Source organism: Urocampus carinirostris, chromosome 1 (genome assembly GCF_059441175.1).
Source record: "Urocampus carinirostris isolate Australia breed hairy pipefish chromosome 1, RoL_Ucar_1.0, whole genome shotgun sequence".
NCBI classification, from domain to species: Eukaryota; Metazoa; Chordata; class Actinopteri; order Syngnathiformes; family Syngnathidae; genus Urocampus; species Urocampus carinirostris.
The window spans coordinates 64,824,482-64,841,088 of record NC_142349.1 but is presented as its reverse complement, the minus strand read 5'-3'; the positions used below and the strand labels follow the sequence as shown (position 1 = coordinate 64,841,088).

Here is a 16,607-nt window from a genome sequence, read left to right as displayed (position 1 = left end):
TTTTTTTCGGCGGGAGGAATTATTAGTACCTTTTTGATTTTTCGCCACTAATCTATAATATTTTACCTCAAGGCAGAATTTCAACAAACTTTAGCTATCTAGTCACATATTCTGCATACAAAGGCTCTATGTAAGCTATAATAATAATTGGCCTTTTTAGCAAAAGATAGACTATCCCACCAGTAATCTATATCAGGGTGTTGCTCCAAGCCCAATCAAAGGTGATTAGCATTCTTAACACAAAGCTAAGCTAATTTTAAGGAAAAATGTATATATATACTTTTAAACTTCAGAAACAAATTGAAGAATTATTTGAGGTAATTGGGTTTATAGCTAAGTATCCTTCAGTCCAGATAAAGCAAACAATCACAATTTGGGTTACTCGTGCATCATTGTTTTGACACACTTATGGTGCCAAGGAAGTTGTTAGTTAGTGAGCTATTCTGGGCGTAAAAATTGACCTTTGCTTCCAGTTTTTGGCTTCTTTAAACAATAACTGAAAAAAGAAGGTAAATACAACTTTGAGGGAAAGGTCCAGTTTGCCTTCCAGGGCATTTGGGTTCTTTTTTTGGGATGCATTTGTGTCCAGGGTTCAATGTCAGAGAGTTGTTTTTGTTCTGTAAGGAACGCAAGGCTTTTTATCAAGTTCGAAAGTGCCAAATCTCGACACGACTTCAAGCATTCCCCTCGAAGCGCTGAGACCCACGAAATAGAAATCCTACCTGAAATGGCCCCAGTGCTTCGAACTCGTAAAGGATGAGGGTGATTTAGACTTCCTTCTAGAATTTAGGGGGGGATATTCGGTGCCTGGCTGGGAAAATGAGATCTTCAAGGCCAGACAAATCTTATGTGATTTGATTGATTTGTTAAAACCAACTAAAAAGCCAAAACCAAATTGTTCTTCCACCTTAAAATAAAAATATAATGGTTGTGCAAGAGAAGGTAATATGTGTGTGTCTACCAACCAGATTAAGATTACATATGCTCAGTTATGCATCTGCAGTATTGAAATACCATTGTAATAAGCATCTACTAAAGCTTTCCCAACAGATGATAAATACTAATTTGGCGAAACAGCGACTCGGAGCACGGAGAAACTTCTACGTCGAATGCACATTCGCTCCCTGGCAACAGTTCTTCCTTCTTTTAGCTCCCAGCCGAGCTAACGTGCACTTTGGTGGCCTTTTTCGAAGGCTTGTGCTTTGATTTTTATGGTGTGGACAGTCGAGTTGTGTACATTGTAAAGGAAAACAACAAAATGTATATGAAAAAAAAACGTATTTTGTGCTACTGTTCGAATAGCAAATATATTGTACAGTGTTTGAGCCCTTTGTGTGTATAAGGACACTGTCTGTTTATAGATATGAGTTGGGTTCTTTAGGGTCACTTTTGTGCAATTGAACCTTTGGAATGACCTTGATCGTGTTCGACTGATTTTTTTTCCCCCCTCGCTGAAACGCCAATCCATTTTTTATTTTTTTTTATTTTACTTTTTCAACAATGTTTAATTGGATTTCCCCTCCTCAATATAATTAATGTTCTCAGTAATATCATCTGTGCTGTTTACATTCTTGTTATCATGTTCAGGTCTAAGCAATTCACCTATTGGGAAGTGTTATACAATCTGATTGTTCAAAATATTGTATAATCCCTTAAATTATTTAAGGTAGTTCTGAAAATTTAAATCTTGTTCATCAAAAGGAATTCTTTTCATTTTTCCTGCCTATTTCCCCCATAGGTAATGATAAAATAGGCGAGGCACTCACCCCCAGTGTTTTGTTATTTGTTTTTTTATGCATCGTCGATCAACGCACAAACTGCCCATTTTTCCCTGTTGAGGATGAAAATGCAAGAAACCAAATGTATTTATGCATGATTCCTCCTGAACACTATTTAACGTTTATTACAGTGTTGTTACAGGGGCAGGCAAATGTCAGCACTGTTACTTGGAATTATTATAGATTTTCTTTCCGGTTATATGTAGCTAATATTTAGTTGCATTTTACTTCAAGAAGAAAGCATATTTTCTTTTTATGTTCATTTTTTTTAACCACACTAAAAACTTTTGTCCTTTTGTCCTTATGTAGTGGTGATACTGAAGGTCAGCTACCAAAATGTGACAACTTGGATGAGTGCTGATTTGTCTGTTTTCCTTTTTCTTTGTATGTTTCTTTTAAATTTTCCAGCATTTCGGTGTTTGCAATTCATTTTACCTTGTGTGTTTGTGGACGGATTGTTAAAGATTTTTTTGTTACTAAATAAAATTAAAATGTTTTCAAAAATAAGCACGTGTGATGGAAATTATTTGAGTGGGACATTTTCAAGTGTAGCACCGATGATTACCGCATAGGGGAGCCAGAATTCTATTGATTTACTTTCTGCATAAATTTATAACCTCTTGGAAAATGTCTGCACGAATACCGTACGTGAATATATATGTTCTGTAAATATATACTTTTTGATTTATCTTATAAATCCATAATGGTTGCTATTTAATACAATGGTAATAAATATAATTTCAAATTATCAACACTTTCATTTGATCACCCTTCTCAGCTTTCCTAGGAAGGTCTCTTTAGGGGTACTGGAGAGGAAGGTCTGTCAGGGAGTTGAATCTCGGAATCTAGAGGAGCAATGTGGTTTTCGTCCAGGCTGTGGAACAGTGGACCAGTTCTACACACTCTGCAGGGTCATCGAGGGTGCATGTGAGTTTGCTCATCCGTGAACCCATGTGTTTTGTGGACTTCGAGAAGACATTCGACCGTGTTCTCCCGGAAGCCCTGTAGAGTGTGCTTCGGGAGTATGGGGTACCACATAGTCTTATCGTGGCTGTACGGTCCCTGTATGCCGGGTGCCAGAGTCTGGTCCGCAGTGTGAGTCGGATTCGTTTCCAGTGGGAGTTGGACTCTGCCAGGGCTGCCCTTTGACACTAAGACAAAAAAGTCCGATCACATCACCCCGATTTTGGTTAACCTGCATTGGCTCCCTGTTAGCCTAAGATGTGATTTCAAGGTTCTCTTAGTATTATACAAAATCATACATGGAATTGCCCCCTCGTATCTTTCAGATCTGATTTCCCCCTATGTTCCGGTCCGAAGCCTTCGTTCTGAGAGCGCCGGTCTTCTGGTTATCCCAAGAGCCAAGAAGTGTTCCGCTGGTTTGAGAGGGTTCTCCATCCGGGCACCGGTGCTGTGGAATGCCCTTCTCCCTGAGATCCGATCTGCAACCTCAGTGGAAATGTTTAAATCTAAGCTTAAAACTCACTTCTACTCTATAGCATATGAATAACCTAAACTTTTGGTGGACAATATCTCTGTATTATATTCGATTGCAACATCCTCTGCTGGCTGGTAATCCTGGAAGGGGGGATACCTCATGTGCGGTCCCTTCTCAAGGTTTCGTCATTTTCCTCATATTGAGGTTTTTGAGTTTTTCCTTGCCCTCATGTTGGTTCCAGATCAGGGGATGTTGTAATAATAGTCTGAAAAAATAGTCTGCGTAATCCTGTGAAGCCCTTTGAGACTCTTTGTAATTAAGGGCTATACAAATAAAAATGACTTGACTTGACTTGACTTGATTCTGTTCATAACTTTTATGGACAGTATTTCTAGAACTAGCTTCAGTGGGAAAGGGGTCTGGTTTGGGGGCCTCAACATTGCACCTCTGCTTTTTGCAGATGATGTGGTGCTTTTTGCTTCCCGGGATGAAGATCAGCTCCTCCTAGTCCGAGACCATGGTACTCAGCTGGAAAAGGGTTGCATGCTCCTTGCGGGTTGGGGAGGTGATCCTGCCCCCAGTGGAGGAGTTCAAGTATCTCGGGGTCTTGAGATACTGGGGCGGCAGTAGCTCAGGAGGTAGAGCGCTCGTCTTGGGATCTGATAAGGATGCCTCCCTTAGGAGGTGTTATGGGCATGTTCCACGACAGGAGGCCCCACTGACGACCCAGGACACGCTGGAGAGACTACACCTCTAGGCTGGCCTGGGAACGCCTCGGGATCCTATCGGATGAGCTGGATGAATTGGCTTGGGGTAGAGAGGTCTGGAATTCCCTGCTGAGACTGCTGCCATTGTGACCAGACCCCGGATAAGCGCAAGAAAATGGATGGGCTTTCATTTGACATATTTAAACACTGTAGATACACTGTACATGATAACAAATGGTTTATGGTTTTGGTTTCATTTGCTGCACAGGCGTTGTAAAAAAATGGGTATTGCTCTCACATTAACGGTGAGTTGGTTGGTTAGATCCCTTAGACATGAGAGTTGTAGGCGCACCATCCTGTTGGCGCCCATCTCACTCCAGGCCAACATATGGTCATTTATCACAAAAATAATCGATAGATAGATAGGTACTTTATTCATCCCCGTAGGGAAATTCACACTTCCAGCAGTATCTTTGTGTTGAAAATGAAACAATAATAAAGTAAAAGGAATATAATACATAAATACCCAATGTAACGTGTTGATAATATAGGGTATTTGGATAGTGCTACATAAAATACACAACGTAATAAAATACAGTAATATGCAATGGGCGGGTGTGGATTAATATGGGCTTTTACTCCCCCGGGTGGAGTTAAAAAGCCTCATGGCATGAGGAAGAAATGATCTCAGTCTGTCCGTGGAACAAGAACTGCCAGAAGTCTGTCGCTGAAGCTGCTTCCATAATTTATTTTCCATCCAGTAACTTTCAAACTTCTTCAGATAAATGTACACTCTTTACTAATAACTACAGAGACCACGTAAAAACGTTATTTATAAGGATGATAAGTATGTTCTATAATGTTTCCTTCTTAAGAGATGAAAAGTTATATACGGTAAATAGGCTATTCGACTAATCAGCAATAAAACAATAATGCAATGCTTGTGGTATTTCATTTGATTGGTGCAGTATTCAGAATGTATGCCCTTTTTGTTTTGAAAATTCCATTACAGAAAAATAACTTTTCACAATATTCAAATTTTTCGAGACAGTTCTGTAGGTATTGCCTGCCTTGTACTTATTTTCAACAAGCCTTAGTTCTGTTAGCATGGCGTTCTTGCGAGTTGGTACTATCAAGCTAAGAGTATTTTATGAGTAAAATTTACTCAACGGTCTTGAATGTACTACATATTCAAGTTAAATTGGCTTTTTTATCTATCTATCTATCTATCTATCTATCTATCTATCTATCTATCTATCTATCTATCTATCTATTTATCTATGCATCCGTCCATCTATCCATCCGTCCTTTTATCTATCTATCTATCTATCTATCTATGCATCCGTCCATCTATCTATGCATCCGTCCATCTATCTATCTATCTATCTATCTATCTATCTATCTATCTATCTATCTATCTATCTATCTATCTATCTATCTATCTATCTATCTATGCATCCGTCCATCTATCCATCCGTCCTTTTATCTATCTATCTATCGATCTATCTATCTATGCATCCGTCCATCTATCTATGCATCCGTCTATCTATCTATCTATCTATCTATCTATCTATCTATCTATCTATCTATCTATCTATCTATCTATCTATCTATCTATCTATCTATCTATCTATCTATCTATCTATCTATCTATCTATCTATCTATCTATCTATCTATCTATCTATCTATCTATCTATGCATCCGTCCATCTATCCATCCGTCCTTTTATCTATCTATCTATCTATCTATCTATCTATCTATCTATCTATCTATCTATCTATCTATCTATCTATCTATCTATGCATCCGTCTATCTATCTATCTATCTATCTATCTATCTATCTATCTATCTATCTATCTATCTATCTATCTATCTATCTATCTATCTATCTATCTATCTATCTATCTATCTATCTATCTATCTATCTATTCGTCCATCCATCTATCTAGCTATGCATCCGTCCATCCATCTATCTATCTACCTATTTTCCTATCTATCTATCCCTTGAATTTTGGCGGACTTTCTGAAGGATCCCTAAACACAGCATCAAAGTCTAACCCAATGGCGTGAGGGCTGCCACGGGAGTCGACCAATCAGCGCTCGAGCGGCCGCGTTAATGGCCACACAACGTCGGGGTTTGGCTGCTCTGCTTCCTCTAGCTACCATTGAACTGCAACAAAGAAACAAGGCGCTCATGCGCTTGTTCACATCACCGCTGGAATAGCATCGTGGCCCTAAACGGCGTTTTATTTTTTAAATTCATTTGCCTCCGAGAAAAGTGTCTTTTCAGACCCGTTGAGTTTCTTCCGTGCGGTGAGTGTTTGTGTTGACCGTGTTTGAGTACCACTGTGTATTGTTTAGAGTTGAGTCGCTTTGTATTGTTGATTATAAGTCACTAGGGATTTACAAAAGCGGTACTGCTTTCAGTACTTTTATTTCACTATCGTATTGTTCCATTTTCCCTTTTCACGGGCTACCTGTAGTGTCGTCCGAAAACGACAAAGTTCAATAGAGCTAAAGTGGGACATGTTTTATCACTCCGGGGACTGCAGCCTAGCCATTGAGGGTCCCTCATCATTTGGAGTGTTTGTGAATCCCGAGATGATAAGCAAGCATCTGCTGTGTTTTTCCGCCCACTCCCTGGTGCCACCTGTTCAAATAAGAGAATAGAAATATAAACAATCCCGCAGGGGTTGTTGGTTCTGTTTTTAATTCGAACGGAACTGCAGGAGGTAGAGTGCTCGTCTTGGGATCAAGAGGTCGCAGGTCGATTCCCGGCTCCTCCGTGTTGTATATCGAAGTGTCTTTGGGCAAGACACTGAATCCCTAATGCCCCCGATCGCAGGTAATGGCATTGCATGGCTGATGCTGCTACCGGTTAGTTAGTGTAAAAAAGGGAAAAGTGTGAAGCACATGGTAAAGCACTTTGGGAGGTCTTCATTGACTTGAAAAGCGCAATATAAATGCAGACCATTCACATTCATCATCCTAAAATTCCTTCACCCCCTTCTAATATTGCCAAATAACTCATTTTTATTCTTTTGCTATTTAAACTATTATTTTTTCTTGGATACACAAAAACAGCGTTGAAATTCAATCTTAATTATACCTATTTTTTTTAACTTAATCTGTTACAACCAGTGGTTCCGGTATCCAGGTTTAAAGGAGCCCTTGTAATATTTGGCCCCCTAGAGGTCGCTGTATTTTGGAGGTTTAACCCAAAACGCTACAGAGCACGAGTTAGATCAACATCTATGGTTTCATAATAGTCTGTAGTTTGCAATAATCTGTGGTCTGTGCAGCCCTTTGAGACTCATTGTGATTAAGGGGTATACAAATAAACATGACTTGACTTAAATGCGCATGTCCTTTGGGAATTGTCATGGATAAACAACAGTGTGTTAATTTACTTGAGCGTCTGAAATATATTGGAATATTGCTGGTATTCGGGTAATTTAAAGCCATATAAACACTGACAGAAATCTGAAGTCTTTGTCCGATTGCAATGTTCGGGTTAGTCTTTTCTTTTTCTGATTACTCGTTCATGTACAGACGCTCCCCTACTTACGACCATTTGACTTACAAAAAACGGTAGATACGAAGAACATTTTTGGGGATGTCGAAAAATATCTGGACATTGCTGTAGGTTAGATTTTGTATTGTGCAGCTTTTTCAGTGTAGAGGACAGTGCTTTAGTGCTTCTTTCTACCGCGTGGCGCTGTGGGAGCTCACCCAGCATCCACCCCCAAGAAAAAATCCGTCTTCTACATCCTGGTTCGTGTGTAATCATAACAACGTGTCCCGTATCGCTAGCCCGCAGGAACTTTGACGTTTTTATTGTTTAATATCTCGTGCATTGATTCAATATGGTTGGTATAAAGTGTAAAGAAGAGGCGAGCTATTTCTGTTGAAATGAAAGCGGAACAAGAAAGCTTGATACGGTTGAGAAAATGGTTGCATCGCTTCTTTTGGCCACTTTCTAACACGGAGGAGGAAGTCACCTAACTTTTGAAGGCCATATTTCAAAAGTAAGTTAAACTTCACTTTTTGTATCTTTATAGAGCATATCGTTTTATTAAATGTTTATTTTTCAGTACAAAACAATACAGGTAACTAATACAAGACTTAAACATACTTATACAAACCTTAAACATGAACTCCAGTCAAAATATAGCACTGAAGCAACTTACAAAACAACTTTAACTTCCAAATGATCGTCCGGAAGGTATCTCGTTCGTAAGTAGGGGAACGTCTGTACATACAAATAAATTAAGGTTACCTACAGACTGCTAAAATAGTCATATGCCCAATGGAACTAAATCTACTTATTTATTTTGCTCAATTTACTCAATTTGAGAAAAATATTTTTTTTTAAATGATCCGCATTTCTGCCAACGGGGGGTAAAAATTATTTTGCAGTGTATCAGTCAAGAACGTTCAAATTCTTGTATAAATACATAAAGTTTGGGTATACATATGTACTTGTATAATACACTTACCACTTATTTTAAGTTAAACAAGCACATTGAAATGAAAATGAAATGATCTGCATTTATATAGCGCTTTTCAAGTCAATGACTTCCCAAAGCGCTTTACATTGTGCTTCACATTTCCCAATAGCGGCCGTGATCTGTGCAGCCATGTAAGGCGATAACCTGCTTATTGGGTTGAATCACTTTTTTTCGGCCACTTTCTACCACGGAGGAGGAAGTAGCCAAACTTTTGAAGCACATCTTCCACAAGTAAGGTAAACTTCACTTTATTTATCTTTTTAGAACATATTATTTTATTAAATGTTCATTTTTTGTACAAAACAATACAGGTTACTTATACAAGCCTTAAACATACTTATATAAACCTTAAACATACAACATAGCACTGAAGCAACTTACGAACAAAATTAACTTACGAACGATGGTCCGGAATCCCGTTCGTAAGTAGGGCAGCGTCTGTATCTAGATCACGGGTGTCAAACGGGCGGCCCGCGGGCCAGATCAGGCCCGCTAAGGGATTAGATCCGGCCCGCGAGTCAACGCTCAGAGAAGTGCAAGAGAAAAACGAGCTGCAGGTTGAAATATATCCACTTGATGTTGCCAAAGCCAGGTGCCTCTCACAAACGCTGTACTTGTATTTCTCTCTCTCTCTCTCTCTCTCTCTGTCTTCTTTCCACTCTTTATCTCTCTCTCTTTCACTCTCTCTGTCTCTCTTTTTCTCTTTCTTTGTTCCTCTTTGTCTCTGTATTTTTACCTTATTTCACTCTCTCTTCCCTTTCTCTCTCTCTTTATTGCTTTCCCCTTTTCTCTTTCTCTCATTCTCTTTTCTTTCCTTGTCTCTTTCTCTCTTTCTATTTCTCTCTGAATTTCATTCTCTCTCTTTCCCTCCCTCTCACTATTTCTCTTTTTATCTATTTTTTTTCTCATGCTCTCTCTCTCTCTCTTTCTTTTCTCTCTCCCTCTCTCTTTCTCCCTTTCTCCTTCTTTGTCCTACCCTTTCTACTTTTCTCTCCCTCTCTTTTTCTTATTTCCTTTTTTTTTTTCTTTTCGTTCTCTCTAATCTACTAGTTCGGCCCCCGAGAGAATGTTTGTTCTCTCGTGTGGCCCCCGGGTTAAAATTAGTTTGACACCCCTGATCTAGATGATTCAATTGCATCTGTGATATTTTTACTTCGTTGGTGCGGCAAAGACCACTACTTTTGGACTTTTTGTACAGAGCTGACACTTTTGAAGCCACTTAGAATCAAAATCGCAGGTACAGTATTCCCTCACCGCTGTTCGACTTTCCAATCCTTAGAGTGTAAGAGATTTTGGCGTAAATCACATAATTTTGGCAACTTTTCATAGGTGGAGTTCCTTGTTTGAGGTGTCTTTAAAAGAGTTAACGTTGAATATTTTCTCTAGTAAGTTTGTGGTCAGAATGCCCAAATCAGTTCAACTAGCCTTTTATGCTTGAACACTTTAGGTAGGAGGAATCTGTGGAGGGGGTTGTATGCATCGTGATTTTATGCTCATCCAAGCGTATTTTTTTCCTTCTAATTATTTATGTAGCATGAACATGGTGAAAGTAAGAAAATTCCCCTTCAAGTAGCAATCCAAACTTAAAGAAAGAGGAAAAATCAAAGAGTTTATTGGAGCACGTTTAAGAAATGCACGTACTCGCACACGCATTTTATGAAGCTTGACAGATGCTGCCAGGGGATGGCGACCACAGATTAAAAGAAGTTCAGAATTCAAACCAATCAGAATTGCCTTCTGTTTCTTAGGTGCTGATTTGGAGTTTGCATGCCCAGAAAAAATACAATAACCCCTTATGCATTGGTCTTGCGAGTAGCCCGATCATGGAGGCAAGCACAAGCAATGGAAATTGATTTTTTTTAAGCATGTAACTTTTGACATTAGGTAAAGGATGACTACATAAATGAAACTCACCAAATTCAACTATGTACTATGGTCGTGGAACTGAGCAAGCGTGTTGATAAGAGAGTTCTCGGTTGGTTTGGACACATGGAGAGGATGGATGAGGAGCGAATGTTTAAGAGGATCTACAGAGTAGAAGTCAATGGAAGGAGACCAAGAGGAAGGCCGCGATTGACGTGGATGGATGGTGTTATGAGTGCACTGCAGGAAAGAGGTCTAAATATAATGGAAGCTAGAGCTCTTGTTGGTGATAGAAAGGAGTGGAGAGGTATGGTGAAAGGATAGTTGGATTTTGGACGCGTTCTTAAGGATGGGCTGGGCACCCGTATGATGCGGCAGGGGTAAACCAGTGAAAACTGTCGGGCCCTGCTGTTGAACAAAAGAGTGTGTTGTGTCACCCTGACCCGAGTGACATGGCCGCTTTCTGGTGTCCCATTTCATCTGGAGGGACGAAAGCATGACCAACTTGGGTGCCGAGGTGCCTAACTTGTTTGGGTGTTTGGGCAATTGGGTTGGCCATAGTCCAAAAAATGTGTGTTTTTTTCCTATTTTTTTCCCCTTTTATTTTCTTTGTTCTTGTATGTGTTTGTCTTGCTGTCGGTCACCCCTCTTGAGGAATATGACCAAGGTAGATAGATAGATAGACTATGGTTGTTGTTCCAGAAGGAGAGATTTACACTATATCAGGATGGAGACAATTGGATGGATATAACTGTGGACTTGCACTACACATAAATGTCATCCACTATACCTGTATATAAATGTGAAATATTTGCTGTGGGGCCAGAAAATAAAATGGAAATGTCTCAGAGAAATCAATCAATACACTGGAGGCTTTTCAGCAAGTAAGCCGATATTTGCATGTATCACTGTCTCTATACAAGTCCACCATGCTTTGTGGCATAAAAATATCCCGGAGGGAAATTGCTCGGGCGCAGAAATCCCAGCAAGAAAACTGATTTGTTGTGGTACATATATAGTCTTACTTCGCAGAAGTTCACCTAATACGAGTGGTTATATAAAGGATTGAGCGTGGAAATCAAGTGTACATAATGGTTTGTAGTCATTTGAGGTTAACCTTATACTTCAAATCAGCACATCCTGGATTTGCAATCCAAACTTTCTGATTTGCAACTGGATTTGCATCTTGTGCACTAGGCACTTTTCAAGGATGGAGTCAGTCCTTGCACCTCTATAAGTGCTCAGGTCCCTCTGCGGTTACCTTGACATTTCCTCCACGTTCTATAGAAAGGTGACAAGGACGCGTAAGTGAAGGGAGCTGATGAGCGCAGAGGAGGGAAGAAGACCAGATAGCCATCAAGTGCAAAAGAGGAACAAGATCAGAACACGTTGATACAATACTAAGAGTGAGATTAGATTGAAAGCAGAATTGGGAGATTGGGAATCTACCACACGTGTAAAAGTGTGTATTTGTGTGTACCTGTGTGTGTCTACCACTTGACAGATAGCCCGTCATGATGGCGGACTGAAAGATGGAGGAGGAGTGTTAAAATGGTGACAAGGAGTCATTTATCTGTCTACACAATCAGACCAGCCAGTCACCACGGGAGATCAGCTGCTTACCAGCACTCCCCCTTTTTAGCCGGCCATTGTCCCTGCCTCATTTGAATATATCACTTGTCTCTACTTTTGTGCAAACAAACCTTTATTTTTTACCGTGCACACCTTTTTACACTTCCTAATCTCAATTTGATTAATGCTGTGGGTAAGAATCTTAACACTTTTCGAAGGGGAAACCACTTTAAACCTTTGATTTATCAGAGTTTCACATTTTAATATTCTCATCGTGCAGCTGAAGTGGTTTGAGATACTGTTCACAGAGCTGCTCGCAGAACGTAATAAAATAATATATAATAAGTACTAATTATGTGTAATATAACTAATTAAGACTGTATATACAGAGACAAACAAGGACAAAGACGGGTGGATAATAAAGAAAACAAAGAACGTCATTTAGAAAGAAGCTTGTGCTGACACAGCTCTAAATTCGGGTCTGGTTTGTTCTCAGGCTTAAGATCTTACCTATAGGCTGAAAGTGGTGGACAAAACATTTTCCCGCTTGCTCGCTTTGGAGTTGTCTGACCTTTCGCTTTAAGATAAACACAATATATATCCTTGTACAGCTAAGTTTCCTCAAGTTTCAGCGGCTTCTATCACCATCGTTTTTGTGGATTAGGCATTCATAGTTTGTGAAACCTGTGACGTTTCTCAAGGCCCCCTAGAAGGATCTGAGACGCCAACTCTGTATCTGATTGGCTAAACCAACAGCTTTCCCGAAGACTATGTTATGGGACACGGCCTCCAGGAATTTTTCTGTAGGCCTCTGGGTGGATTTTAAGCCCAACAACAACTGTTTGCTTAATTATAGTTGTTTAAATGCTTAATTATAAAAGGAAACATCTGGAAGCAGCAGAACTAGGTGGAAAGCTATGAAAGGAAGCTAACAGACTCTTTGGATTTATTTAATAAGTAGTCTGGGACAAAATATAATTAACATCACATGATTCACATATTTTGTAAGGCAGCAAAGAAGGCCTTGTAGCCCCTCACCCCCCTATATATGATTAAAAAATATACATATGAAGGAAAAAAATGAAAATATTATTTACTTTTTTTGATTCGCATTCTTGCCCTGCGACTGGCTGGCAACCGGTTCAGAGTGTGTCTGCCCACTGCCCGAAGATAGCTGGGAAGGGCTCCAGCACCCCCGCGATCCTACTGAGGGTAAGCAGAGCAGATAATGAATGAATGATTCACATTCTATTTACTGGGTTGATGCAAAGAGGGTGGAAACGGTGGATTAAAATTTAAAACTGATTTTAAAACTACAATTTATGAGGATTCAAGAGATTCAAGATTGTCCATTGTCATTAACATAAGTCAAGTCAATTCAAGTCAAATTTATTTATATAACCCTTAATCACAAAAATGTCTCAAAGGACTGCACAGGATTACAGTTACAAAATTACACAATTACCTGATCTCAAACTAAAATTCCAATGAAACTTTCTTTGCAACACCGGTGTGCAGTGTTTATAAACAAAGTTTAAAACAAGGATCCAATAAGTTAAAAACATATATATATATATATATATATATATACAAACAAACACAAAAAGGAAAAGACAATGTACAGCTGAGTGTAGAAAGTGTTGTTTCATTCCTTTAAAAGATTTTGTTGCTTTAATCGCCTCCCTAATAATAGTCCCAATGGTCGATTGGTTAAGGCCATAAACATTAGCAAGGGTAACAATTTGTGCAAGTGTCGTTTCCATGGTTACCATTTTTTGCTTCTCCCTTTAGCATCACTGCTAGTCTTTGACCCCTAGCTAATAATAAATACAGAACAAAACAATCCAGTATTACATCACAATAACTAGCGGAGTATGCCAAGCATAAGAGTTTCAGGACAAAGAGACCGCAAAGCATTGTGGGAGGGAGTTCAGCCGGTAGCATATTGGCATCTTCAAGATGCAAACAATGGCAGACCAGAATCTGATATGGTGTTGACCAATAGCGGAGAGGTATCTTCGAGATAAATGAGTCATGTAACTAAGTATGAATTTTGTAATCTTTTTAGGGTCGGCAAAACAATTTGTCGATGTTATACGGTGGGGAAATTGCTGATAAAACATTCTATACCCCAGCGAAATGTGTAAACATCTTAAGATGACGACACTGTAACCCGGGGCTCACCTTTACTGCCATTATTATCAGAATGTGTCTTAAAGTTTAATACTTTTGAGAGCATTACCAGGAAAGCCTTACAAAAACAAAACGTCTTTATTGGCCAATCAGGGAAATTGCTCATGAATGAATGGCGGCCTTTCACAGTCACACACTCGGTTCAATTATATTTGACTTTTGGTCCACTTCTTCTCCACCCGCTGGTGCTTTTGAGCTGTTTTTCCATCCATCGTCGTTATTTTTAATGATTTAATTTCTCCCGCCTCCCCCACTGTGTTTGTTGTGTGCCTCAGGAAGCAGGCTCAAAGATCAGATCCGGCGGAGCCCTGAAATTAGACTCGCTTGAGGTGCAAATGATCACCACAATTTGTGTCAGATGCATGTTGCGATGAGAAAAGCGCACAATGTCAACGTATGTGGTTTCCCGGAAAAGTCGTAAAACGCTCCGTTAATTGTCTGATGTTTTTATTGCCAAACGCAAACGTGTTCGTAGTAATGGCAGATAAAGAAAAACATTATCGACCTGGTGGTGTTTCGAGCCGTGTGCGGAAATGGGTTGCCGGGTCCCGGTGGCTCAAAGGTGCATTACTGTTCAGCCTGCGGGTCGCTGTGAATGCCCAGTGTTTCCTGCCATGTTTCTTTCACCATTTTCAGGATCTGGACAAATACAATGTGGGCAATGTGCAAGTCTCTGGGTCTTTTTCTGTCCTGTCTGTCTGTCTGCTTTTCTGTCTCTCTTTCTGGCTCCTCCCATCTCTCACTCTTAATATCAGGGGTCTCAAACCAGCAACGTGGGGGCCAGTTCCGCCCCCGATGATGATAATTTGAGGCCCTTGCCTTACTATGATAGTTAAAGGGACAGTGTGTATTATTTTCCTACTAGATGTCGCCGTATTCTGTTGTACCACGGAAAATGAAAGAAGTCAAATCAAGTCAATTCATATTTGTATACAGGGTTGGGTAGGGTTACTTTAAATTGATTACTTTCAATTACTTTTGGATTACTCCAATACCAAATATGCTAATAAAAGACAAAAGAAACTAATTATGAATAAAATGATGACTCACAACACGTGGTAAGCTTTCTCTCCTGGCTTTGATCTCTTTGATCTCCGGCAAAACTAACATAAAATGCGACAGAAACAAAAAGAAAATAAATCCAAACAGCTTGCCAACATCATTTTTGCCGTTCCATGTATTCCGTTACTCCCCAAGCCTGCACAAAATGGAGTCATTTTATTCATATTTTGTTTCTTTTGTCTTTTATTAGCATATTTGGTATTGGAGTAATCCAAAAGTAATTGAAAGTAATCAAGTGAAGTAACCCTACCCTGTTTGTATAAGCCCTCAATCACAAAATGTCTCTAAGGGCTGAACCGGGACTAAAGACTAACATCACAACATCCTCTAATCTCAAACCACATGAAGGCAAGGAAAACCCATAAACCTCAACATGAGGAAAATGAAGAAATCTTCAGAAGTAATCCAAAGCACAACAGGATCCCCCCTACTTTTCTTTTTATTCCTATTTTCTTTTTTTTGTTTCTTATTGCTTCCTCCCTATTTTTCATTAAAAATTGTTTTCTCTTCTTTTTGTCTTTCTTTGAGAAGAGCTGGTTAATAATTGGAAGAAAAAGGGAGCTTTTTGCTTTCTTTCAATCTCCATAGTTTGTAGTCTTTCTTGGACTCATTTTTAGTTACACTACACATTACAGCGGCATCTAGTGGACAAATATAAAACGGTTTCTCTTTATGAACAGCGGAATGTTTTTAATCAGTGCTGTTTTTGTGGAAAACACCATTTGGACCAACCTCACCCGGATCCTAGATTCACAACCCCCTACTCCATTGAATTTGAGACCCCTGGTCTGTATCAGTCTCAACTTTGTATTTCTGTCTGTTTCTTTGTCCTTTTCCCAAGTTCTCTTCTTTGCCCTTCTGTCACTCCATTTCCCTTCCTCTGTTTGTTTGTCCTTCTGTTTCTCCTTCTTTAAGGCTTTCCCCATTTCTACCTTTCCCTGTCACTCTCTCTGTCTCAATCTTTCTACGTCTCTTTCTGGCTTTCTCTGTCTCTTGAACGCTCCCTGTCTTTGTTTTTTGTTTTTTTGTTCTTCTTTTTCTGTTTCTTTGCTCATTCCCCAATTTAAGAAATTGTCTTTTTTTCTTTCAGGATTTCTCTTTTTCTGTATTTGTCACTCTCCCTGTTTCTCTTTTTGTTTCTAACTTCGTTACGATCTCTTATTGTCTTTTTCTTTTCATCTCCCTCTGCATCAGTGCCAAAGAGAGTATTTAGCATTAAAGAAGTAGCATATACGAGTTACAGCCATCACATATGAGTTGACAATACTCCCTGTGACTTTCACACAAAGGACATCTTCCAAGTATTCCTTTTATAAGAGCACTGCTTAGGAAATGTGAGGTTCAGTTGAAAACGGACTGTTGTGAAAGTTCCTCATAACCAGTGTGACTTCACATTTTTAAAATGATCTTGTCGGGTATTTTCTGGAATTGCGTCTTCTCGCCTTTACCCACCCTACCCTCTTACGTCCTTTCACAATTATC

The 16,607-nt window shown here is 39.4% G+C and overlaps 1 protein-coding gene across 1 annotated transcript in view; it reads left to right on the top strand.

The window, feature by feature from the left end:
- The first annotated feature begins 6,039 nt into the window (after positions 1–6,039).
- The window catches only part of spsb4a (splA/ryanodine receptor domain and SOCS box containing 4a), a 143,011-nt gene continuing 132,443 nt past the window's right edge, over positions 6,040–16,607 (top strand). Inside the window, exon 1 of the mRNA XM_088348476.1 lies at positions 6,040–6,237. The gene's annotated coding sequence lies outside the window, so the exon portion shown is untranslated. The remainder of the gene's footprint in view (positions 6,238–16,607) is intronic.